Genomic DNA, 26,466 nt, shown 5'->3' on the forward strand with positions numbered 1-26,466 from the left:
GCGGGGCTGGCTGGCATGTGGTGCTGGGGGATTGAACCGCGGTCGCTCTGCTTTGCTTGGCTTAGCTTGTTCTAAGTAGGTGCTTTAGACCACTGAGCCATCTCACCAGCCCCTCATTTATTTTTTTAATAAAACAAAAAATATTGGAAGGTTTTTGGTCAACTCACTAAAAGAGAAATCTTTGTAAACAACTAAGTACAATTTGACCTCATTTGATGGATCTGATTCCATCACTGAGCTGTCTACGCACTTCATTGTCACGTCGTATCTCAGAGGCCTATAGCACGTGAACAAGAAGAAAACAAATATACACTCAATATTAAATGCATTGGCCAGTTTGGATTTAAGAATTGTCCACTAATTCTTTGCTTTTCTTGTCTTCCTTTTTCTCTTGTTCTTTCTCTCTCTCTCCCCTTTCTTTTCTTTGTTTCTTTCCCTTTATTTTTCTTTATTTTTCTCTTTCTTTTGTGCATGATAGTTGGTCAATGAAATTCTTAAATCATTCTCAGACAAAAAAAAAATAGGACTTTCAGGAGATGTGATACTGATTGATTTGGGTTTTTTAGCCAAATTCTCTAAGCCAGTCTAGAAGGCTGCAAGTTTCCTTTATTTTTGCTTTTGTTTCTGATCAATGTCCACATCTATATTTACTAAGGAGTGCTATTAGTGTATAAGGCATGCTATTGCTTCACACACACACACACACCCCTATACCAAGGAATTAGATATCTTTAGCTTTGATATTTTTTTCTCTCTGCAGATTGATTTGTGTATTTGGAATTTTTTGTGATAGCACATAAATTTCAACAATTCTTTTTCTATTTCTGGGAATGCTCTCATTCATATTTTGATGAAATTTGTTTACTATGTGTAACAGACATTTAAAAATATTAATTCCTCCAACTGATGAATATGGAACATTTCTCCATTTATTTATGTCCATTTTAATTTGTTTAATCAATGTCTTATCATTTGCATTCTATAGCATTTATGGTGAGCCTTATAGAGCTGTTAATGGTACAAATTGCCTGCTGCAGCATGTGGGCCGCAGGTTCACCACCAAAGCTCTGCAGAGTCATCATCTCTTCAGTTAAATTTTTAGGTATTTGAGTGTGTGTGTGTGTGTGTGTGTGTGTGTGTTTGTGTGTGTGTGTTGTAAATAAGATTGGTTTCTTGATTTACTTTACAGATAGCTTGATGTCTATAAGGGTACTATGGATTTTTTTTTATGTTTACTTTGTACACTGCAACTTTACTGAATTTATTTCCAACAGCCTTTTAGTGGTGAGTTTAGGATTTTCTGTGCATAGTTGTATTGTCTGCAAGCAAGGATGAGTTGACTTCCTTCTTTCCAAATTGAATGCCTTTTTTTCCCTTTGTCTTGCTTAATTACTCTGACTAGGACGTCTAGCACTACAATTATGTTGAATAAAAGTAATTAAAGTGGACATTATTGTTTTGCTCCAAATCTTGAGGAAAAACTTGCAACTTCTCATTGTTAATGATGATGCTATCTGTTAACTTTTCCAACTATAAACTTCATTGCCTTAAGATACAATTCTTCTATACATAATTTGTTGGCAGCTGTTATCATGATGGGATATTGAATTTTATCAAATATATTTTTTCTTCTGTTAAAAGTGATTATGTGGCTTTTGTCCTTCATTGCTTTTGTGCAGTATATTGTATTTTTTTGATTTGCATATATTGAACCATAATTGCATCCTTTGGCATGATAAATTCATTTGATCATGGTGAATAAATTTCCAAATCATGTTTAAACGCTGTTGTATTCAGTTCGCTAGAGTGTAGCTTGAGATTTTCACCTCTATATTCAGCAGGGGTGTTGGTTTCAAGTTTTCTTTGTTGTGCCCTTATTTGATTTAACATCAGGGTAATGTTGGCTTTGTAAAACAATTTTGGAAGGCTTTAATAAACAAAATAACATAGTATTGGCATATAAACATATACATATACCAACGCAACAAAGCAGAAAACCCCAGAAATAACAACACACATTTATAGCCAACTTATTTTTGACGAGGGTGCCAAGAACAGAAAATCAGGAGAAAGTCCTGAATAACTAGTGTTGGGAAGATTAGATGCCTATACACAAAAGAATTGCTTAGATCTTTATCTCCATCTGTTAAAAATATTACCTCAAGTTAGATTAAAGACTTAAAAAAGACCAAAATTGAAAGTATGGTATGAAAAATAGAAAAAGCACATTAAGTTATTATCAGTGAGAAAAATCCTGTCTGATATCACCCCCTAATCAAGCAGAAAAAGGAAAAAAAAATTTACAACTGAATAACATCAAACCAAAACCTTCTGCACAGCAGAGAAAACAACAACTAAAACACAACCTACAAAACTGGAGAAATTATTTACAAACTACACATTTGTTTTACTATCCAGAATCTATAAGAAAACAAACTATAGCCAAAACAGAACAAAATCAAACAGCCTCCAATTAAAAATGGGCTAAACAACTGAGTAGACGTTGCTCAAAAGAAGGTCTGCAGATAACCAAAAGATATATGAAGAGGTGTTGACCATCCCACTCACTAGGGACACCCAAATCCCTACAGACATGCTCCTCTTACCTGTTAGGACAGCTATCATCACAGTATAGGGACAAGTGGTCCATAGCTGCAACACTTACAGGAATGTAAATTAATGGAGTGATTATACAGAGATGTATGGAGGGTTTCAAATAATAAAAATAGAATGACTGTGTGTTTCAGGCCTCCCAATGGTGGGTATGCACCCAAAGGAAATGAAACCAACTGTCAAGGAGACTCTTACATGCTTGTGTTTATTGCAGCACTATCCCCAGTGGCAGGATATGGGGCCAGCCTATGTATCTGAGCTGGATGATCGCACATAAAATTATGTGTGTATAAAGAAATACGTACTATACAGTTATTTAAAAAATAAGGAATAGTGTAACTTGTGACAACATGTGCTGTTAAGTGAAATAAATCAGGCTCAATAAGACAAACATCATGTGACCTCATTCATATGTGGAATCTTGTATAAAAGATAGCTTTGTATACATTGTGACTGGAATAGTAAATATAAGAGACTGGCAGGGCAAGAGAATGGGGAAAGGTCACCAATGGATACAATATTACTGTTAGAATAAAAGAATTCTGCTGTGCTGTGACACGCAAGGTTGAATATAGTTGACAATAATGCATTAGAAGACAAACTAGAGGAGACAAAATGATAAAGTTTTAAGGTAATAAGTATAATAATTGTTCTGAATTGATCATTGCCCAGTGTACACAAGAATCAAAGCATAATATAATGCCTTACAAATATGCAAGTACTGTCATCAGAATTAAAATAAATACACGTTGAAAAAAAGACTAATTTCTATTCTTCCACCCCAGTGAAATCCTTTGAAATTGTAACACTGTAATTTAAATTCTATAAATATGGTCACCATGTTTCTATGACATTTCCCTTGACTAACACGATCCCTTAAGCAGTGGAAATCTCTTCTTGGTAGATAGGCTTACATGGCATTGCACAGTCAATATTGCAAGAAGAATAAAAGAAACAAAATTTCACAGGTGAATTGTTTCACTGCCCATAAATACCTGAAGACAGTGGTTTTGCTCTAGTGTGTAGGAGACCTGGGAGAGTAGATGGAGTAAAAAGAGACTTCTTTGTCCATTCACAGAAATTGTGGGATGACAGGAAAGAGAGAGAAACAAGAGAAGAAAAGTAGAAAAGTTGAGATGTGGAAACAGTTGTGGAAAGTAGACATAATCTTAGTCAAAAACAAATACACTTGAAGAGTTATGTTCATATGCTGTGTCCACAAGTGCTGCTCATCACAAAAGGAAAGAGAATACCAGCCCCCAATCTGCTCCACTGAGAAGTTCTTGCACTTGTCGACACTGGCTAGAATACTCACAGAGGAGTTGTGTAAAATGACTAAAACTGGAAATAATTATAGACCGTAGCTTAATAAGGACACAAAGTAAAAGAAATAGAGCTTTTTAGGAATGAAAACTGCAGCTTGATAGCATTTTTATGTACTATGACACTCTGACCATTTTATTTATTTATTTATTTATTTATTTATTTATTTATTTATTTTGGTGGAACCAGGGATTGAACTCAGGCCCTTGCACTTGCCAGGGAAGTGCTTATTCCACTGAGCCATCTCCCCGCCCCCAACTCTGACCATTTTAAAGGGCTAGGTTTCACAGTCATACTGTGCTCAGTTAGTGTGCACAGGCTGATTTCCACCCTCAGTACCACAAAACAGAAATAAAGTTTTAAAAGAATTCTATTTTATAGCACATATTATTTAGTGATGATAAGTATAATCAAATATAAAACAAAAAACCTATATTGAGCATGTGAGGAAAAAATATTATAGTGAAAACATACAGGGGTCATCTATGATTTGCTTAATACTTTACTTATTTGCTACAGGGTCTTGCTACATAGCTTGGACTCTTAGTGATTCTCCTCTCTCAGCCTCCCCAGTACTGGGATGACAGGCCTGTGCCACCATGCCTGGTTTCAGTAGCTGACTGGTGTCCTGGGGTTGCAGGGCCTGCACGATGTACAAACAGGGGATCAAACTCGAGTTCTTGTGCTTGCCAGGCAAGTGCTTAGACTGCCAAGCTATCTCCCTAGTCTGTTAATGCTCTATATCTTATGTTAGAAATAAATACAGTCAAGCTATATAACAATATTTCAGACAACAGTGGACTGCATATACCACAGTGGCCCCATAAGACTACAATGAAATTGAGAAAGTCCAGCCAGTTGGTAACATCATGACTGGTATTCTATTGCAGTGTTACACATTGCCTACATATTTGTAAGGATGTGGTATAAGAAAACCTAGGGGCCAGGGAGATGGCTCAGTGGAATAAGCACTTCCCTGGCAAGCACAAGGGCCTGAGTTCAATCCCCGGTTCTGCCAAAAAAAAAAAAAAAAAAAAGAAAACCTATTGGCTGCAGGTCATATAAAAAACATTTGTACATGTGGAACACAAGGCTTGATCAGTTTACTTGAAGATAAATGAAAGTCTTTGTAACTGTTTAATGAGTCTATTGTATGGAACATGATTGTAAGTGCAAAAAGCTGAGCTACCTAGCCCAGGATTAGGGGAGGCCAGAGGTGTGTGTCAGTAAGTGGTGTGTGCACAATAGCAGATTGCCTAACCAGTCTGTTCTCAGCATGTGTCCCTGTCAGTAACTAATGCAATCACTGTGCAGGTATTTAAGAGTGTTTGTAAATAATTCATGCTCTTTTTAAAAAGTCAAGGCAAACAAACTACAAGATCTTAGCATGTTACAAGGGGCTATGCGTCCTCTGGCTCAATATTCATGACTTTCAATAATGAACTTCCTACTCAAAGGTGCTCATCTCTATTGTTTAAGCTCCAAGATCAAAGTGAGGTTTCTGAGGGCTCCCAGAGGGCTGAGGGGCAACTTTCCTTCCTCATGCCTGTCTTCTGTGGTGGGGAAACTTGCCTCTCTGACCTCTATACTTTGAGCTTTATTTTTCTCCCCTTGCTCTAGCTACAAAGATTCAAATCAGATTTTGTTCTACAAAGTGGTTGTAAGACACTTTATCATAATTAGCATACCTCCTGTACTTTTTTTTCTTTGCCAATTAAAACTACCTGGCTTCTTCAATCATTGCTCATGATTTTATTTTCAGTTGCTCTCTTTGCCCTCTGAATGCACAATTCCCTCTTAGTTTTTAGTAGGAATAAGCAAATAAGGCTGCGTTACTATTATATATGATACACACCTGAGGCAGAAACTTCAGATTACGCTTATGTCAATATTTCACAGTGGAACACACTTCACAGTACAGCAGTGAGAAGCCCTGCTATGACTGAAAGTCTACTGAAAAGAAAGATGAATTCTATGAATAGATGCAAGAGTGCTCTGTAACAATTCTGCATGGTGGCAATGACATTTAAAGCACAGCACACTGGTGGGCAAGATATAACAAGATAGTTCAATGAATTACACAAGATGATGATTATTACGGAGGCTTGCCTCCAGAATTATTCTACAGTGCTAATGTGATGAGTGTTTGTAGATAAGAGCTTCTGGTTTTGATAGTGTAAAGAGGGACTGAGGGTGTAGCTACATGAGGAATGGTGTAGCATGTCACCATTGCTACCTGTGCTAATTTTTTTGTGAGATGGTAATATAATTTCACTTGGAAACATTTTTCTACTAGATTTTGGGCATTATCCTACATTGTGCTTGGGTTTATGAACATCCAAACATACTCTCCCTGCAAAAAAGAAGAAACAAACTGTATAAATATTACAACAGCTTTTATGTATTGATACCTTAAAATACCCACATTTCATGGGGAATATGTTATTATTTCAAAAAGGATTTCATTGTACATTGCTTTTGTGGATACGACCATTTTAACGAAGTGCCTTCTGCCTATGTAGAAACAGGGTATGTCTTTCCACTTTCTAATGTCCTCTTGCTTCTCTCTTCAGAGTTCTGTAGTTTTTATTATAGAAGTTGTTCATGTTCTTGGGCTGTTCCCTAGATGTTTGATTTCATTCGAAGCTGTTGTAAATGGAATTCTTTTTCCTGGTTTCTTTTTGGTGGGTAATGGGTCTGCGCCCCTACAAAAGGTGGCAAGGTCCTCATGGTGGCAAGTCAGCGTGGCACGGGGATCCAAGACGACATGCAGCTCCTAGACTGACTTCCGATTTCTTCCCCTTGGTTAACCTTGAACTTCCTCTTTTGTTTTTCAGCGCCTGCGCCAACCCTTCCCCAATCAGCGCCTGTTAGGATTCCTTACACATCTTACCGCCCAGACAAGCTCCACCCGCAACCCAACCTCATAAATTCTTGGTCTCCCTGCTTCCTCCTGAACAGTCCTTGCTTCTGTTGGGCAGTCCTCTTCCACCAAGCAATAAAGGATTCTTTACTTCTCTCTCGCGCCAGAGGCAGGAAGCTTGCACTGGGTTCATTATTATTGTACAGGAATGTTATGCAACTCTCTCTCTCTCTCTCTCTCTCTCTCTCTCTCTCTCTCTCTCTCTCTCTCCTTTCTTTCTTTCTTCTTTTGCGGAACCGGGGATTGAACTCAGGCCCTTGCGCTTGCCAGTGAAGTGCTTATTCTACTGAGCCATCTCCCAGGCCCCTATGCTATGTAATTTTCTATTCTGACTTTGTATTCTGTCTCATTGCCCACTTTGTTTATTAGGTCTAGATGTCATCTGGTAAAGTTTTTTGGGGGTCTTTTTTTATGAAGGTTCATACCATCTGGAATTAGAGATAATTTGACATCTTTTCTATTTATATCTCTTTAATTTGTATGGCTGAAGTTTCAGGTACTATATTGAATAGGAGGGTAAGAGTGGACACCATTGTTTCCTTTCTGATTTTAGAGAGAATGCTTCCAGTATTCAAGATAGAGTTGGCTGTGGGTTTGTAATAAATGGTTTTTATCGTTTTGAGGTTAAGTTCTATATGTATTTTTTTCAGCTTTTTTTTTTTTTTTTTGCATGAAGGGATGTTGAATATTGTCAAGTGCTTTTTTCCATCTATTGAGATGATCATGTGATTTTTCTCCTTGATTGCATTTATGTGGGTATGACATTTGATTTAATTTTACTTTATCATCCTTAAATCCTTTGTGTGAAGATGACTTGATTGAGATATATAATATTTTAAATGATTTGTTGAATTTTTTTTTTTGGAAGTATTTACTTAGGATTTTGTAATGCTGTATTCATCAAAGGTAACGGCCTATGGTTTTATTGTTGCTGTTGTTGTTTAGCTTTTTCTGAGTCTCTTTGTAGTTTTGGTAAGAGGGTAATGTTGGCCTTATGAGGTGAGCATAGACGTGCTCTTTTACTTACATAGAAAAGCTTAAGCATTTGTATTAGTCTCTGAAGTCCTGATAAAATTTAGTGGCAAATTCATCAGATCCTGGACTTTTCTGGGTTCATAGACTTTTTAAAAAAATATTTTATTGGTATGTTTTAGACATACATAACAATCACATTCATCACAGAGAATTTGTATTTGCATATGACATAAATTGTTCTTTTGTTCCCATTCCCCTGCCCTCCCTTCAACTCCTCCTCCACTACCCATTTATAAAATCTTTGTTTCCATGTTTTCTTCCTTCCTCATTTTTAAAAAAACTTCTTCCTTCTTTCCTTTTCCCTTTGTTCCCATTTGAACATTTTCTTCCTATTTCACAATATCTCGTATACATTTTGGTTCTTATATTTTTGGCTTCTGACACAAAAGAAACAATGCAGTATTTACACATTGTGTATCAGGTTTTGGTTTTTTTCCCCCTGGAACCGGGGATTGAACTCAGGCCCTTGCTCTTGCCAGGGAAGTGCTCATTCTACTGAGCCATCTCCCCAGCCCCTGTGTGTCAGGTTTATTTCACTTATGATTATGGCCTCAAAGTATACCCATTTAGCTAAAAATGCCTCAAGCATATTGGTTGTTATGGCAAGCGTTTTATAACTACATTGGTTGCCTATTACTATTCTGTTGAAACATTTTTTCTTGATTCAATTTTGATGAATCAAATGTGATTTTTTTTCATTCAGTTTATGAGAGTATAAGTTTTTAAAATAGTTTCTTATAATACACTGAATTTCAGTTGTGTCAGTTATAATTTCTCCTTTTTCTTTTCTAATTTTTTTGACCTGGATCTTTCCTCTCGTATGGAAAGTTTAGTTGAGTCTATCTTTTTTTTTTTTTTAAATAACTTCCTTGATTTATGGATCCTTTTAGTGATTTTTAACTCCTAATTTCATTGATTTTTTTTTCTAATCTTTATAATTTCTTTCTTTCCACTAATTTGACATTTGGATTGTTCTTGTTTTTCTTGGAGCTCGAGACGTATCATGAGGTTAAGCACTAGAGATGGCTCAGTATTTCTAGTGTAGGCTCTTACAGCTATAAACTTTATTTTGTTTTTAGAATTGCTTGCATTGTATCCAACTGATATGCTAAAGTATATGCGCATATATTTATGAAACTTATACCACTATATTCTTTACTTAGAAAGTTAAACCACGATTTAATTTATATATTTTGTACAGGGTCTCATTATGCAGCTCAGACTCATAGTGATCCTCCTGTTTTCAGCACCCCCAGCGCTGGGATTACAGATGTGTACCACGTAATTGACTCAATGCACCTGGGGGGGTGGGGCTGGTATGTGTGTGTGCAGTACCAGGGATCAAACCCCAGTCCCTGAACTTGCCTGAGCAGGCACTTAGTCTGCTGAGCTATCTTGCCTGCCCTTGAATCACAACTTCTTTAAAAAATCTAATAGAATTAAAAAGTGTGGGAGGCTCAATAATTCCAGGCCTCCAATCCTATTGCAAGTGGGTTTCTGGGTTCCTCTTCCCCTACCTCTGCTGAGCTAAGTTCCTAGTTCTTCTTACCCTGCCTATTTCCCATAAGTCTCCTGCTATGCCCCGGAGGTGGGACTTCCTGTCATAGCCCGGTTGCCTAGTTACTCGCGCCTTTTACCCACCGACGTCATTTCCCTATGCCTCCACTATATATACCCAGCACCTCCCCTAAATAAATGAGACTTGGTCTGAATCCTGTCTTGTCTCCATTTCTCGCATCTCCTGTCCTTTGTTCCCTCCTCAATTCCCCGCTCCTCTCCCAGGTGACCTTCGTTGACTGACCCACTGGTTTGGGACAAAAAAGTTAACAAATGAATTTAAATAAATGGTGCTAAAAATGCAAACCTCTTAGAAATTAAGAATTTTTGGTTCAGAGAATATAAAAAATGAAATTACTGACGAGAAAACTGTAGAAAACAAAATGTTTTTATTAAAACTTACACAACATAGAGAAAAACCTTTATCCAAAAAAAATAACAGTAAATGTCTTCATTTGACTAAAAATAAGAATGCTACTGTATATTTTACATAATTGGAAACTCCACAATAATAATATCAGAAAACCAGGCAGAAGAAATTAATAAGTACAAATGTTTAAATAAAGAAAGCAAAAAATTAAAAAAAATATACTGTATAAATTGATTTCTTGTAAACAAATATATATGTGGTAAATACTGATGGATAAAGAAGAATATCAATAAGGCAAGAGAATAAAAATATTTTAGATGAACAGATTTTAAGAATTATCTAATTTTGGAGCTGTAGAGGTACCTCGGTGGTCTAAGCACCTACATAACAAGCGCAAGGACCCAGGTTGATTCCCGGTACCACATGCTGTGCCAGCCCTGGAAGCTGTGCCAGCCATCAAACCTAGGAGTGATGGTGCATGCCTGAAATCCCAGCCCTGGGGAGGCTGAGACAGGAGGATCACTATGAGTCTGAGTTATGTAGTGAAACCCTGTGCTGAATAAATTAATAATTAAAGATTTAAAACTATATTAAAAAAGAATTATCCAATTTTATGTCTAGAAGTTTTTAAATTAAAAGAAGTGATCAAATGTAGCCTTAAGAGAAAGAAAAATATGGCTAAATAGTGAACAGAAAACATGAAACAGGGGCCAGTGAGATAGCTCAGTGGTCCAAAGCACCAACTTAAGCAAGTTTAGGCAAGCACGCAGGGACCATGGTTCCATCCCTGGCACCCCATGCTGCACCAATCCTGCAGGGTGGGCTGAGCTGGCCACACACACAAAAGTGAAACACTATGAAAGGCATGGATACAACCTTAATTCAAGTTTCTAAATTTAAAATAAATCACATGTTAGACTGCATGAGACCATTGAAAAATGAAGGTAACTCTTAATTATTTTATGAAGACTGCATACTATTAGTACAAAAATAATATATAATATACCAAAGAAAACTGTAGGTCAATATATTTAAATACAGCTATAAAAAGATATTAAATAAAATCTAGCAAAGTAAGGGTACTTCAATGACAGAATCTATGTCAATGTCAACCATCATTTATTGCTGGAAAAAAAGTGATGATGTTACGTTATAGATTTTGAAAAGTTCTTTGAGAAAGACCAGCAGTGACTCCTAATGAATACAAACTGAAAGTAATCTTATTAAATAAGAAATTTCAACCAAAACAGTTATACTATATATAAATTTAATGATATTCCAAGTAGAACTTCATTTTTATATAATTGGATCATATAATTTAGAAGTTCACACATGTTAAATTCTTAAAGGGAACTGAACAAGATCAATAATAATGGGACCCTGGCTTATACAAAGCAGAACTGTAGAGGTTTCATAACCAAACCCATGTGATGCTGGAATGAGAGCAAGCAACACATAGAAAGACATAATGGATTTTCTTTAAATGTAGTATGAAAACATACAGTATTTTAACTAAGTGGAACTGCACAGCTCAATACTTACTTAGATTAAAACGGAACTGTCTCACATCATATAAAAAAGTGACTTCAAAAAAATTTTCAGGACAAATTTTTGTAAGAAAAGAAAGAATATTAGAGAAGCATTCAGATATTCAGTAGCGTATTAATTCAGCTCTTAAGAGCAATCATAAGATAATCGTGTGCAAATATTTCTTTCCAACTCTAAATTCGGGCACATCATGTTGATATCACAGAATTGGCCATGATGAGAGAGTATGCACACCAGAAACCATCGTGTTCTGTAGATCAAGACCTCTCCCCCTGCCCCCCATCTGAAGCCACTTGTTAGAGACGTGTCAGCTCACTGGTATGCATACCTTCGTCTATAATCCCTTCATCTAAATTTGGAAGACATTCTTAACTTAAACAAGAAATTTTCTACTGAAAATATAAAACAAAACAACAACAAATACGTATGTATATTTTTTCATTTTTCCTTTGATTTCCATCAGTTGATGCCTCATATTTTGTTACTTCTTTAGATATGTGAAAGAGTGTTATGTGTTCTTGCAGAACTGACACCCTTATCATCCATTATCTGATGCTTGTTTATCTTAGTCTCTTTTTGCTCTGAACTCTGCTTTGTCTGAAGTTAAATGTAATAATGATTAATATCATATACTTGACATTAATATAAACAGATAAAATAATTTAATTTTAGCAATCAAAGTATATTATTGTTGGTGTATTTTATCCATCACTTTCCTTATAGACTGTCACATCCTATATATTTAAAAAACTTTTGTAGAAGAGTGTAATAGGATTTTTTTTTCTTTTTTTTTGTTTTCTAAATTTACTGTGAAATTTGGGCCAGCCAGATAGTTCAGTGGGTTACAGCGCCTGCTTAGGCAGATGCAGGGACCAGGGTTCAATCCCTGGCATGCCCTGTTGGCCCTGCCTCCAGGATGCGCTGAGACTGTGATTGAGACTGGGCATGGTGACATGTACCTGTAATCCCAGTGCTTGGGAACTTGAAAACAGGAAGGTCTGTATGAGTCCAAGCTGCGTAGTGAGACTGTAGACCCTATACTAAATACAGCCCCCCCAAAAAACCCAAAAAAACAAACCTGTGAAATTCTATCTTTTATTTGTTTATTTGAAGCAATTATTGATAAAGTTTCACCAGTATCTTCTGCAGGATTTTCCTGTTTATTTCTGCCTTCCTTCATTTTCATTGAATATTTTATATGGGTTCATTTTAATTTCTCATTAGCATATCAGTTTTACTTAAAATATTTAGTGGTTCCTTCAGTGTTTACGATATATATTTTTAACTTATTTAAAACTCACTTTGAATACCATCATACTGCCTCTGGTGTGAAGTAGGCAACTTTAAAAAATTAAGTTAAAATTGGTACAATTCTGATATATGTAATGATCACATTCATAGGGAATTTGCACCTGTACATGATATATCTTGATTTTTTATTTTTGCCAATCACCCTCCCCTGCCTTCTAGCCCTAATTATCTCACTTACCTCTTGCCTCTTTTTACTAATACTGCCTTGAGCAACAAACAGTTATCTTTTAGATCCAGATATTTTCATTCATTTATCCTCCTCCGAAGCCCTTTATCCTCTTCTTACTTTTCTCCTTCTCATTCTTCTCTTCCTTGGGCTACAAATTTCTCATCTTTAACGTAGTCCTGCTCTTTTCTATTTCTAGCATGGCAGTTGGTGATGAATTCCCTGAGCATTTCTGCTTGTGAATGTATTTACATTTGAAAGATACTTTCTGTAGACGGAGAATTCTAAGTTAGCATGTTCTCTTCCTTCAAGGTGCTAAATATTTCTCTTTGCTCCCCTCTTGTTTCCATGATTCCCAGAACGACAAATGCTAAGTAATTCTTACCTTCTTTTTCAATAAGGATATGCTTCCTGAACCCTGTGATTTTTAAGATTTTCTCTGGTTTTCTGAAATTAGACTAGGATAACGCCTAGGTGTTTTTATTTTTGTTATTATGTGAGTGTGGTTGCCGTTTTGAAGTTAGCCTATCTTGTGGTCTGAACCTTTTGATCTACAGTTTGGTATTTGGAAGGTTTTCAACCATTATTACTTCAAATATTTCTTCGGACCTGTTTTGTATTTCCTTTCTAGTATCCCAGTTAAATGGATGTCACATCTCTTGTTATTGTCACATAGTTCTTGCACATTCTGTCTTTCTTCTCACTTGTTTTGAATTTCAGTTTGGGAAATGTCCATTGGTCCGTCTTCAAGCTTATATTTTTCTTCAGAATCAGGGGTCATCCATTGCTGAGCCCAGCTGGAGGCATTTCTCATGCCTGTTACAATGATTTTGATTTCTAGCATCGCTTTTTACTTCTTTCTTTGAGTTTTCACCTATTTGCTTCCATTCCTTAATTGATCCTGCATTTCCCCCCAACCCATTAGAATCCTCAGAATATAGATCATAATTATTTTTACTTCTCTAATAATTAAAGCATTAGTCTCATAGCTCAGCCTAGGTATGAGGATTGCTCTTTCTCTTCAGATATTTTTCTTTTGCCTTTTGGCACACCTTTTTTTTCTTTTTTTCTTTGAAAGCTGGACATGATATGTAGAGTAAGAGAAGTGAGGTAAATAGGCTTTAGTGGGCAGATTTCTGTTAGTACAGTTAGGAGTTAGGCTGTGCTTTATATGTGTTGTAGTTATAATGCCTGGAAGGTTTAAATTCCTACTGCTTTTACTTCTGTCTTGTGTTTTGACTTTAGGCTTCTCCAGGTACTTCAGAGAAAGCTCCTGTGCTGCAGTTCTCTCAACAGGGGTGCACTAGTATTATTCTGGGACCCTGGGGTATGGTGGAGGAGGGCTACTCTTTATTCCTTGAATAAATTTTATTGCCTTAGATCTGTGTCTCAGGACTGTGATATTCACCAGGTTTCACAGCGGTATAGCAGTTGGATAGCTCTGTGTTTCCAACTTTTTTTGCAGCCCACTCCCAATGGTTTTTCTTTCCATAACCCTTTTATGTTACAGATAGCAAACCCCTCCCCAATGAGGTGAGAAAACAAAGGCTGGTGGAGACTTAGTGGGAGGAACTTCCTTTACTCAGCTTGGTTTTTACAAAGTCCTTTCCTCTAGAAAGCAGGCATTTGTTACAGAGAAGTCTCTGGGCTTGTTTTATTCTAGGCCTATGCTCCTTCTCTGCCAGAGCCTTTTGAGAATATTCTTGAAACTCTCAACAGGAGAACCTGGTGGGATTCTAAAAAGACTTCTCCCATGTGGCTGCTTCTGCAGTTTTTCACTCTGCATTTGCTCCTGCTCAGCCTCCAGCAATTCGTCATAATTATGTTCAAGTGTTTCTGCCAGTTTATAGCTCAGTGCAGTTCATCTGCTCCAGGTAAGTAGATTTCAGTTGTCTCTTCCTTGAGGCGCCCATCTCTTCAGATTTGGGGATGGCATTTATTTTGCATCTTTAGTTCCCTGAAGTCCCCACAAAAAATATTGTTGACTTTGTGGTATGCTTTTTTTGGTAAAAAATAAAAATGATGGCTTCCAATCTCTGCATATTGAACATTGAACTGGATCAAAAACTAAATATTTGGGCATATGCACATTTATATGGGAAAAATGATACCATACACAAAATCAATTAAAACCACAGATCATAGAATAGATTTGGAAATCAGATAATAAAGGGTATATTTCTGTAAAATAGAAAACTTAAAGATGAGTGACATAAAGGTTCTATATATATGAAATTTTATAAATAGGCAAGATCAAGGAGATATAAGTAAGATAAGGAAATGAATAGGTATGTGCTTAGTGTTTTAAAAAGTAAATCAAATGGCTAATTAATTAATTAACAAAAGAGTAAACCTTAAAATTAATATTAATAAGGTTGGGAACTCATATGTATTCTGATTAAAATATGAATTGTTGCAACCATTCTGTAAAACAATCTGGCAGTAATCATTGAAATAAAAGCCAAGAAATCCTTAGTTCTAAACAATTCACTGTTAGAAAAACTACTCATGACAAATAAAATGTCTAAATAAAGGGCCAGCCAAATAGTTCAGCAGATTAAAGCACCTGCAAGCAGGCGCAGGGGCAGGTGGTTTGATCCCTGGGTAGGCTGAGACCAAGATTGAGACTGGGCATGATGGCGCACCCCTGTAATCCCAGCACTTGGGAGGCCGTAAACAAGAGGATCACTATGAGTCTGATCTAGTAATGAGACCCTGAATGCCCTGAAGATCCTTCCTTAAAATACAGAAAAAATATTACGAAATATTCAAACTGTTAGGTATTTTATACTTGTTTGAAAGAATAAATTAATTAAAATGGTTCATTTGCCAATGAAGGATTACTACAAAGTATTTATGAATAAGAAAAACAGAAAGTAAAAGGTTGTCTTTAATGTGATCCTAATTTCCACAAATCATGAAAAATCATATGTACTTATAATTGCATAAATATCCTGTAAAATTATAGACTTTTATAGTAATATTTTATTAGATAAAAATGCAACCAATTAAAGGCATTTTTTTAAAAAAAAAAACTATGTCTATACAATGGTTGTATAAATTTCAATATGCAGCAGAAATGTACAGAATTACACACATCAACTGTTGACATGGTTTTCTCAAGATCCAGAGATGATAGAGGTGTCATGAGGCCAATTATGAACATTTTTTTATATATCTTTGTATTACTTCACTTTTTAAACTTACATTGCAGTCATAATTTGAAAATAGTCAACTATATGATCGCTAAAGACAAAACATTGGTAGGACTTTAACAGAATTCACTGAGAATGTAAATCTGGATTTGGTGAGGACAACAGAGTCACAACAAACATTAAGGAAATAAGGGATTTAATGTAGGAATTAGGGACCAGGGAGATATGCAAGGGCCTAAGTTCAATCCCTGGTTCCACAAAAAAAAATGTAGGAATTAAGGGGTACATGCCACTAATTGTATAACTAGGGGAAGAGTTACTAGCTATTCTAGCAAAGCAATTGAGTGTGACACCCCGTCTTATCCTTAAAAAAAGTTATCTACTTCACTTTTACTTTACCTTAACACTAAGTCCTTTCAGTGAGAAGCTGGTCATTCTCAAGTTCTGAGACTATAAATCGAAGATTTTCCGGAAATTATAAGATGATGCTTAGCCAGGTTGGCAGCTCAGTCTAACTCAGTCTACCCTTATATCAACTTGGGGTGTATTAATGTCCTTCTATTATTTCAGACCAGGATGATAATCACATCATGCTACTAACATAATGCATATATATATATATATATATATATGCACAAATCTGTCTGTCTATCTGCACACACACACACACACACACACACACACACACACACACACTTCTTTCTGCTCATGGACACTTGATCAGAAACTGGCTTTGAATTTTCTTTTGTCTGCTTTCCATTCCACAAGACCTTTGTCCTCAGCAACCACCTCAATCATTCATGGTTCTTTGCCTGGTAGGTGACCCAGACATTTATCCCAAAGGCTATCTGGACTATTAGTAGTCCTGCTTTTCTATTCAATTATTGTGTAGGCATACTAAAAGGATCCGTAGGGAATCACCTGAATTCTGATTGCATGGGTTATCTGCTGCTGCAAAATAAATGACTACAAAATAAAGCAGATTAAAATATCATGTATTTCTTCTCTCTCTCTCTCTTTTTCATTTTTATTTTTTGTAAATTAGAAATAAGGAAATAGTTTAAATGGGTATTTTACTTCAGAGTCTCTCACAGGTTATAAAGTTTTTTAAAATATTATGGGCACATGAATTCAGCAAAATATTCCAATATAGTCTAGTAGTCCATAATAGTAGTGGGTTATCTGTAGGACTGACAGTATCAGAAGTTGTTGCTTGAGCTTTTACAGCTCAGCCTATTAATATGGCTTTAGTATGTTTTTAAATATTTTTATTGAGAAACAAATAGCAATGAGACAGTTTCAAGACTGATTACTTAGCACAGTCTCAGTAATTAATACATTGCATATTGTTGTCTTAGTGGCTATTCATTGTACAAGATGCAGACATGACATCCTGTCCACAAACACTATTAGAACAAATCTCTCTATGCATTGAATTAAGAGATTTCTATCCCACTTTTTTGGTTAGTTTTGTCAGAGAAGGGCATCCCATTGTCATTTAAATACTGTAGGTGCATGAATTCAGCAAGATATCCCAATATAGTCTAGTAGCCCATAATAGTAGTGGATTTTCTGTAAGACTGGGAGTTAAGAGAATGCAGCTGTATATCTATCCTAACTATTCTGAATAACCACTAAGAAGACAACAGTATGCAATGTATTAATTATTGAAACTGTCCTATTATTCTGTTTTGAAACTCTCATTGCTATTTGTTTCTCAATAAAATTATTAAAGAAAAAAATATATAGTAAGAGCCAATCTCCAGCTGACAAGCCAAAAAAATTTTGTTTTTCAATCCCCAGTACCAGGGATTGAACTCAGGGCCTTGAGCTTGCCAGGCAAGTGCAAAAAATGTTGGCTGGTATGTATTTATTTGCTTCCCTCTATCTTTTTCTGTGCTGAAGTTGAACCTCAAGCCTTTGCTCTGATGTATATCCTTGATTATTTCAATTTTTTAAATTTTGAAACAAAGTCTTATTAAGTCACTAAGCTGCCCAAGCATGGCTTGATCTTTCTGTCCCTCTACTTCAGACTCTCAGAATGCTGGCATTCAGGGCACCTATGTACCACCACACTTGACTGCAATGTAGCAGCTTCAAAGTTTGTTCAGGAAGGACACACTTACCAGTTCATGTGGTTGTTCCTGAGATTCAGTTCCTCATGAGCAGTTTGCCAGATAACTCCTTCAGCTCTTTGTCAAGTGGGTCTCTCCAATATGACACAGGTCACTCAAGTTCATTACACAGTCATGAAATGATATCCCATCTCATGAGGAGCTGAATCACTTGCTGTATTCTGCACTGGAATCAAGTCAGTAAGTTCAACCTACATTCAAAGTCAGTGGATTTCACGCAAGCATAAATGTCAAAAGTTGAGGATTAATAGGAGTCCTTTAGAAGTCTGATTGCCATGTTGAGCACCTTCCATTGGCTACCATCATGTGTCAGTAGTCCAATTGTACTAGTCACTGAAGTCACTTTACTTTTTGCTTGTGAATTTCATGAAATGAGTAGGTCAAAGTAACCAAGTGACATCTTTCACTTCTAGTTAAATGTAACCACCACTTCACCTCCTCATAAAGCATTACTCCATTGGAAATTAAATTCTCCAGACTATTACAAAAAGGTTATGGGCAGGGAAGGCAAATTCAGATGCTATCTATTCTAGTAAGAGCAAAGGAATGCTTTTTCCTTGAAAATGTTTTCTGGGTAGGCCAAAGAGCTCAGCAGATTAAAGTGCCTGCTTAGGCAGACGCGGGGGCTGGGAGTTCACTCCCCAGGCCTGCCATTCTGGCTCTACTCCTGGGGCGCACTGAGACGGCGATTGAGACTGGATGAGGTGGTGCACACCTGTAATCCCAACACTTGGGAGGCTGTAAACAGGAGGATCACTGAGTCAGATCTATGCAGTGAAACCCTATAGACCCTGTGGACCCTGTCCTAAATTAAAATAAATAAATAAATAAATAGAAAGAAAAGAAAAGAATGTTTTCTGATGCAATCAGCCCACCTTCTGATGGCTGTATGTTCTCCCTGTGGGATACTATTGTATCAAGGAAGGGTTTGTGGTCTGTTCTCACTGTTGCCAAACTAGGAGCTTAGCTTTGACACAGCCAGATTAAAAGTACACATTTCCAAGAATTCCCATTGTGACTAGGCATTTTAGAACTTGGGTAACATACTACAGATGCGATGAAACAAAATAATGATAATATTTCTTGAGCTCTATTTCTGAATAGTAGATAACTGCTATTGTGTCTTCAACAATTTGTGTTAATTCAGTGTCAATGGCTAATAATTCCTATGATATTTGCTTATTTTCTTTCCTTAAAGCACAGACACTTTGGTAAATGATTGTGCATTTTTTGGAAAAAGCTAAATGGTTATTTTACAATATATCTTTTGTCATTATAGCAGTATTGTTCCCCTTCACTTAAAATGCTTTGTTTTTGAAAATCACTCATGTTTAGAAATTGGGGAAGATACTTGACAGGGTTGAAGTGATTCAGTGCAGGCCTTTCTCTCGCTTGTATTAGATATTTTTGCTTACCCAAGTCAAGTAGATTTGGCGGAGGGGTGGTTCATCTGTATTCTTCCCAAGGATATAATATTTGGCCACAAAGATTTCTAGGTCTATTGTCACACTGTCAGTTTCTGCTGCCCAACATGGTCATTATGCCTACTCTGACTCTGGCAATTCAGGGGCAAGAACAAGGAACTGCATTGCTTGATTTCTGCTCCTTCACAACCCCACTACCCATTGCCCTTGAGGAGTGTACTCCACCCATAGCCTCTACCTCTCATTACCAGCCTACTGCAGATAGCATGTAGAGTCTTTCAAGGTTGCCTGTTTTACCCTCTTCAGTGCAAAGACCTGAGGGATGGACAGTGAACCACATAAGTCCACTCTAACATCACCAGCTCCTTAAGTCTTTGTGTATGGTCATAGTTCACCTGGGCTATCACAGACAGTCAGTTATAGTCAATCAGCCATACAAGCTTGTGTTGGTTAATCAGTGGTGTCAATTTGATTGGAATCAAGAAACTCTAGATGTCTGGTAGAGGATTGTTTCTCTACCAGAAGAAATCTTCAAGCTTCAGAGGACCTTGGCATATGAGAGCCAAGATAGAATGGGAAGATGCACAGTGTGGGCTGGTACTGCTAAATCTGCCTGAGGATGTAGCTCAGTAGTAGAACTCTTGCTTACTGTATGACAAAGCTCTGGATTCAATCTCCAGTAATGTAAAGCAAACAGACATAAATCAGTGGTAAGTTCAAGGATAAGTTAGAAATTTCAGCTCTGCAGAGAGCTAGATTTTGATACCAATTCATCTCTTGGTATCAAAAGATAAAATAAGCTGGATCCTGAGCAAGAGTAGTTAGCATCTAGCCTATGTTAGATTTTTCACCAATTATGAAAAGTACTGGGTTTGATAATGGAATGTGAGAAATAATTATTTGAAGATTCACTACTTCTGGAATGTTTCTATTTGTTAAGTAGTTGTTAGCAATACTGATTATAGAATAGTTAATGATTTGGATTAGGTTATTTTTCTTTAAGTTTTCATTTCAAATAGTCTTGAGAATCAGGACCATTCAGTGGCTCAACTTCTATCAATGCTATGGTTTTGTTTTTGTCCCTTCCATAATTCTTCCATAATTTCAGAATCCTCCCTGCAGAAGTTTTAAGAGGTGGGGCTGTCAGGAGTAGACTGAGCCTTGAGGGCAGAGCCTCCAAAATAGGATGAGAGGCTTTTTTGAAAGAGCTTGACAGAGTGTGCTCAGCCCTTCAGATCTTCTGTGTTCCATTGTGTGAGGGCATAGCCCTGTCTCTACCAGGGATGGGCAGCAGGTGCCATCTTGCAAGGAGACACTTGGCAGTCGCCAGCCAGTGCCTTTGATCTTGGCCTTCCTAGCCTCAGGGACTGTGACAAATGCATTGCTATTGTTAATAAATTATGGAGTCTGTATGATTATAAAGGATAGCAGCTTAGATAGACTAAGGCCACGCTTCAGATCACACTCTCATATGGGGCCTGGTTGTAGCATAATGTCCTGCTTCAGGCTGTGTTTGCCAACCTCAGAGGAAGAGAAAGGAAAGCAGGCAGAGGAAGTGTTGTGTCTCACTGTGCCCAATAAGGACCTGCTCATTTGCATAGAGGTGCACACATCCTGGCCCTAATGATACGAAAACACCAAGAATAAGACAAATCACTAGTGTGGATTTTGACTACATAAAGCAGTCCAGGCTTTCCTGTATAATGGTCTTACTATTCATCATACCGCAAGCTCCGTGAGGCTAAGGCTGTAGAGTACAATGAATCATTTCCAGTAACTTTATGTAAAACCCCTGTTTTACAACTCAGTACTGAATGCATTCTTCTGAAAGATCCACTGAGAAATAAGAAATTCATATGTATGCACTGACCTGCTACCAAGGGATCTTACCCCTTGATCTTTTTAAGAGAACCTTTTCTAATTTCCATTCCTTAGAGACATATTAATGAATAAATGACTGATTAAAAACATTTCTTATTGAATTTATGCACTTCCTGAAAAATTAGCTAGGTTAAAATTTTAGATGCTATTGAATTTGTGACATTTTGGAGATCTTAAAGCTGGAGCTGATTTGCAAATATTTTTCTCTCAGATCTGTGTTTTGTTTCCAGTGTTTTATCTTTCATTTTGATTTAAAGCACAACACAGCTTAAAACCCAGGAAATATATTCAGATGTTGTCAAATATTTAAGCCAATTTTTGCTTTAGTGTTAGGTGAGATGACAAAGATGTTCAGGATCTCGCTACTCAGTTCCTTTTCTTATTTACAGAGAAGAACCTCAGTGCTGAGAAACCCCGTGGGGCTAGAGACTCAGTTCGTACTTTGTGCAGTGTCTTCTTTTTCTTCTTCTTGAATACATTCACGAAAGGAATGTGAAGTCCCTGGCTTGCTCTGCATTCTACTACATAGTTAGATATCAGTAATTCCCAGAAAATTCTTCCTTCCTTCCTTCCTCCCTCCCTCCCTCCCTCCCTCCTTTCCTCCCTTCCTCTCTTCTTCCCTCTCTCCCTCCCTCATTCCCTCTCTCCCTCTCTCCCTCATTCCCTCCCTCCATCTCTCCCTCATTTCCTTCCTTCCTTCCTTCCTTCCTTCCTTCCTTCCTTCCTTCCTTCCTTCCCTCCCTCCCTCCCCTCCCTTCCTCCCTCCCTCCCTCTCTCCCTCCTTCTTCTCCTCTTCCTTCTTTCTCTCCTTCCCTCTCTTCCTTCCTTCCTTTGGCAATCCCATGGATTGAACCCATGGCCTCCACATGGAGCTACACCGCTTACTCAGGATCTCACTAAATCACTAACTTTCTCAGGTTGAATTCAAACCTGTGATCTTCCTACTTCAGCCACCCCCCCACCCCCGAGTTCTGGGATTACTGGCATACACCATCACACCCAGCTGCTCTTTATTTTTAATTGAAATTCTACCTCAGTATCACCTTGGAGCCGCTTCACCTCTCTTCTTAGTCTAATCCCAAATACTGGGCAATATAATCAAAACAACTAATATTCAGTAGTTCAAGACAGTTCTAACTTGAGTTTCATGTCTTCCAGGTCTATATGCCATATTGCACGTCATCTAACCTTTGAGCAACGTCTACTGTTTCTCTAATCTTTCTGCTAGCCTTCATCTTTGCAGAACCATTGAAAGATTATAACAGCTTATTACTTTATATGTGTCTGCATCAGGCATTTCATCATAGCAAAGCAAAGCTGACTAATGTATTGATCAAATATTGTCAGGTTGACACTGGTGTATTGATCATTTGACTAGATATATGTATACATTTTTCTGATTTTTATGGTGTAAATAGTCACAGGCTGGCCATTTTGAAGTGACCAACAACAGCTTGAAATCAGCTTATGGAGTTCTGAAACTTTTGAGAGTCAGTTCAGGGGTATGAGTTGATCCCAGCATATCACTGATTCGGGGAAGATAACAAATGAAATTGAAGCCACACAAACTGAAGAGATGGCACTAAGGCAAAGACAATGCCAAGAAAATTGTATCCACCTACACATACAAGTGACCTGGCTTCTGATCTTCACAGCACTGCTCTCCTCACAAGGTGCTTTTCACATTTCTTAGTAACAGCACTGAACATCTCTTTAGAAAATAATAACTAAAAACATCTGCTAAACTGAAGTTTAACAACAGCAATGATTAAACTAGCTACTAAAATAATTTTATGTTGCTTTCACAGAAAGTAGTGCCTTTTTAGCTTAAAATAGGTAATAACTCTAGTCTATTCAACATTAGTAGGAACATTTCTGATATATTTTGACTATTTTGAGCATCATGTTCACACACAGGTACACACAAATATATAACACATAACTAACACCTTTAAGCATTTGCTGTATTCCCAGAACCATGGTAAGAATGATTATAACTTCCACAAAGGCGAGGAACTTTGTTCTTATCATTGGTATTTGTTTTAAAAACAAAACTTAAAAAATCTTTTTATTTATTTGGTACAGGGTCTCACTATGAAGCTTGGACTCATCGTGATCCTCCTGTCTCAGCCTCCCCACTGCTGGGATTACAGGTGTGATACACCATGTCTGTTTTTGGTGGCCGGTATGGCACACCTGGGTTCTGAGGCTGACACAGCATGTGGTACCAGGGATCAAACCTGGGTCCTTGAACTTGCCAGTGGCTCTGGTAGGAGCTCAATAAATGTTCATGAAACAAATAATACATGCCAACAAATAGCAACAATGCTGGGGAGATGGCTCAGTGGAATAAGCGCTTTGGTGGCAAGCTCAAGGGCCTGAGTTCAATCCCCGGTTCCACCAAAAAAAAAAAAAAAAAAAAAGATGTTGTCAACATATAACAACAAAACTGAGGAAAAAGAGATAAAAGCTTTATGGTCAAGCTGCTAGGTAAGGGATGGAGGCAGAATTCAAACATCGGTGGTCTTTTCTAAGGGTTCTTTTCCAATTAAAATAATTAAAGCAGTAAGCAGTTGGCCTATGACTTATTCTTATTTTATGTAGAAATATTACTCTGAGGGGGAAAGAAAAGAAGGTGAATAATCTTATCAAATCTTATCAACAGAATTTCTTTCTTTCTTTCTGAGATAAAGTCTTGCTATGCAGTCCATGCAGATCTCAAATTCATTATGTAGTTTACTCTGGCCTTGAACTCATGATCTTCCTAACTCAATCTTTAGTATTCCGGGCTCATAGACATGTGCACCCTGCCTGGCTGTCCTTGCTAACTGGAATTTAAGGTCTGCAGTATAGTAACATTCCCCAAGGAGGAGAGAGCTGATCTACTTAGGAGTTCTACAAGGGTGCTACTTGCAAGGAGTTTGCCAGGAGGCATATAAAGTCCTGTGCAAACACTTTCTGGGGATCAAGAATTTGTGTAAACAATTTCATTAAATGATAACAGACTAAACATTAATAAGCATATATGCTATTGAGATCTATGTTGATGAAAATTTAAAATGAGGGCAGAGAAGTGTTGCTTAAGTGTAGTGTTTTATTTTTTCATCCAAGCACATGATAATTCTTTATAACATATGCTCATCATTTCTCTTTGTTTGGTTTCAGAGTACCAAGTTCTTTGTTTTTCCTTGTCAAATATGTCCATCTTTTCTGGCTAATGTGCTGTTTCATATTACTACTGTCAGTACAATTGGGGCTGGGAGACCACTCTCACTCCTTTCACCTGAACTTGAGCAACACCCTAAAGCTAATCCTACTTTCTCTGTTCTAAAACAAGCAAAAACAAATATGGAATGTGATTTTCTAGGAAATATCTAAAGCTCTAGGACCATGAACCTGCATGCTAGATCCTATGGCTTTTTATTCAGTAACTTTTGCTGCTGGAATGTCTTTAACAGTTCATACATAGGGACCTCATGTAATGCATGTGATTACAATAGAGTGAATTCTGAGAGAGTCATGCACACTAGATGCCCTTGAGATGACTCAGCATCATGTCAATCATTTCTGTCAATCATCCAGAGATCTAATGAAAGGCACCTGAGATGGGTGCACCCACCCCACCTTACAATCCCTAAGCCTGATTTATCTTCAGTGTTTTTATCCCCCTGCCATCCTGGCACGCCCTTTCCTGCTTGTGCCACCATTATGTTCCTGCTGACAAAAACCTGAACACACCTTTCCTTCATCTTCAATAAATGTGGCTGCTTTTCTTTTTACCATTAGGTACACACTTGAAATTTCTTACCATAGACAAGGATCTATGACTACCTCCTGGAATCTACCTCCTGGATCCATGACTCAAAGTATCATTCTCACAAGAAAAAAGTAGTGATATGTTAATATTTACATATCGTGGATCTTCAAAACATGTTTGTATGGAAATAATCTGGCTCTTCTAATCTATAGAAAAGCTATTAGTTCCACTAATGCTACCTGGTTAATGCTAGTTACATCATGCCTGAGTGTGGCATTATTCGCCATCTACTGTGCAACGGATATGTAATAATTCTGTCAAATATTAATACTGTGCTTTACTGTTAATGACCACAGGTACAAGTCTTGCATAAGTATTCAGGAAACTACAAGTGACAATATATTTTAAGATCATGTTACACTTATTGTTTAGACTTTATGCCCTTAATAGAGTAGGCTATATATTCTCACCACATGTTGTTGAATCCTTTCATTGCCCTTATTCTTGAAATTTTAAAGCTTAACACCTAATATGACCTTTCATTTGGCTAATTCTGGTTTGGCAATATAATTTATGTATTTCCTGATGAGTAGGGCTAGTGTTTGGAGATGTGAGTCATTTACATGGTGACATGCTGGTGTCTTCCTCTTTTTCCTAAAACTTTGAAGTTGACAGATCCTAGAGCAATAATTTGAATCTCTTCTTTCAGAGGAAGAGAAGGGGGAGATAAGCTGCCTAGTTCTAAATTTTAGAATTCGTAAAAGAGCATAGTATTTTCTGTTTACATCCGTAGCTGGCAAATAAATTCAGAAATGCCAATGTTAAATGTAGAGACACGACACTCATAATTCAAAGCATACACCAGTTCACCAAAGTAAGTTATGTATGTTTTTCTACTCCAGCCCTTCCTCTGCAAAAGAGAACCATCACAACAAAGTCAAATCTTTTTGGTTTTGATTCTAAGTATTTCAAGGTTATTTCTTCCAAACAGGTTTTGATTTCTCTAAAACTTAGCCAGCATTCCATAGCGTTTTATATGACTTTTCAGAAGTCATGATATTGAACTCTAGAAAAATCTTAGGGTAATAGGGTATTGAGTTAGCCACTTTCTCATGCTGAGACAAAAACAGCTTACATCCAAAACTTAGAGGAAATTAATTTATATTGTCTTAAAATTTGTTGAAATTTCAGTCCTTTTCCTTAGTTGCTCATTTTTTTTTCAAAGTTTTATTGATAAACAGATAGCAATGAGACAGTTTCAAATCCAA

The sequence above is a fragment of the Octodon degus genome, unplaced genomic scaffold (assembly GCF_000260255.1).
Source record: "Octodon degus isolate 3935 unplaced genomic scaffold, OctDeg1.0 scaffold00139, whole genome shotgun sequence".
Classification (NCBI taxonomy): Eukaryota; Metazoa; Chordata; class Mammalia; order Rodentia; family Octodontidae; genus Octodon; species Octodon degus.